The sequence below is a fragment of the Verticillium dahliae genome, genomic scaffold (assembly GCF_000150675.1).
Source record: "Verticillium dahliae VdLs.17 supercont1.5 genomic scaffold, whole genome shotgun sequence".
In the NCBI taxonomy this organism is placed as follows: Eukaryota; Fungi; Ascomycota; class Sordariomycetes; order Glomerellales; family Plectosphaerellaceae; genus Verticillium; species Verticillium dahliae.
The window spans coordinates 1,006,077-1,007,957 of record NW_009276938.1 but is presented as its reverse complement, the minus strand read 5'-3'; positions in this window follow the sequence as shown (position 1 = coordinate 1,007,957).

Genomic DNA, 1,881 nt, shown 5'->3' with positions numbered 1-1,881 from the left:
GTACGTGCACATGAGGTGCCGGCGTACGTGCACATCGTTCATCGCACATCAATAGGGGGAATGGATCTGAGAGGACGAGACTTTTTTTGTCGAGGAACGTGGTTGTGGAGGATGACATCTGGGCGAGCTGGCGAGATCTGCAAGGCACCGAAAGGATGGGAAAGAAGACATCAAACAACATGACCCTCCCCCCCCGCCCTTCCTTCCCTTTGCTCTGCCGCCAATCCAATCGAAACGGAAAGCGCTGGGGTGAGCGGGGCAAGGCCAAGGCCACGTACTGGATTGCTGCATGGTCCCTGCCCGGTACGACACGGGGGCCATCTACCAAGTACAAGCTGCTCTTGTCTGGATGGGGAGGGTACCATGTACGGCGCCTGGGCAGGTACCTTAGATGCCCAAGGCAAGCAGGGGCTCTGTGCTTCGGTACGTATTCTCGTCCGGGACGTGCTGAGGTAGGCGCTGAGGAAGCACGGTACGTAGGTACTGTACGAAGGTAGCTGGGTCCCATCTGGTCCTTGGAACTCTCACGTGGCCCTCGGGAGATCGCGCATTGCAGCAGGAACTGGCTGGATCGCACGTCGTTTTCTTTCACCCCCCCTCGCGCCCACATGGCAATGGCCAGTTTTCAGTGGAAGGTGGCCGGGCGAAGAAAAATAAGGGGGTCTCCCACCCGCACACCTTATTTGCACACCACCGACGCGCCTCGACACAACGGACGGCATGGGTACCTACCTACCCTTTGGAAAGCTGACGCCTGCACATTACAGAGTTTTGGCAGCCGATCGCACCATCATCCCTTCTCCTCATTCTCTCCGATCCGACAAGCGGCGCCTCGTCTCGATGGAGGAGCGTGGCTCTACAGTGCCTACATGGTACCATGTATGCACTTACCATGTACATGTACAGCACATGCCCAATTAACGAACAAGGTACCCTGAGCCCACGGACCTTTACACTGAACAGGGCACCCAGTCATGTACCTTACCCAGCATAATAGCACAGCCGCAGATGCGACCTTCCAAACAAGCCCAAGTACAGGACCCATTCGACCATTCGTCCGGCAGCGGTTCCCATGTCTCCTCTTCGCTTCAACATGCTGAACATTTTCCGTGCATGTACATGTAAGCGCTCCTACCACGTTTTCGACCAGGCGGATCACCATCCCTTCCGCATTGGCTGAACGACGTGACGGTGCAACTGTGACTTTGAGGGCTGCAACTTAAATCGTGCGACTTTGCTCGATCTGTGTCACTGCCCCCCCCGGCTGCTACCTCGAGGCAAGGGAAGCAAAAGAGACCGCCAGCTTCAAGTCATTGCCTGGCTGCACTACCGAAAAGCCTCTTGTTTTGTCTTTGCTTGCTACCTTACCTACTGCATCTCCGCCGACCCAAGGCTGGACCCGACGCTGGCTGTACATGTACGGGATGCCACCGGCTTCACTGGAAGCTGGAGTTGAACGTCGACTGCTGTCTACCCGGACGCCCCTGGAGAAGAAAAAGCGCTGGTGGCCTGGCAGTCTGGGTGGCATGCTCAGCAGGCTGTCTCAGCGCCTCCTCCGCGCGCTCCCCCCTTCTCAGACACCCTCTCCCCCTTCTATAACCCCGAAAGCCCCCCAAAACCAACCCCATTCAAATGCCCTGCCGCACTCCAGGCGCCTCATTTACATGTATCGGCGAGCTCAGGCCGCGACAGGTTGGGTTTACGGTGCCGGTACTTGATCGATGATTTGCGACTCACGCCTTCAGAAAAGAAAGGAAGGGGTGGGCCTGCTAGCAATCCTAGGCCGTGTCGAAATGAGGCCGAGCCTAGGGCACGCCTCACTCCGGTACCATGCTTTGTGGCCATGTCAACTTGTGTCAAGGCTGGTCGAGTCGTGCCTTG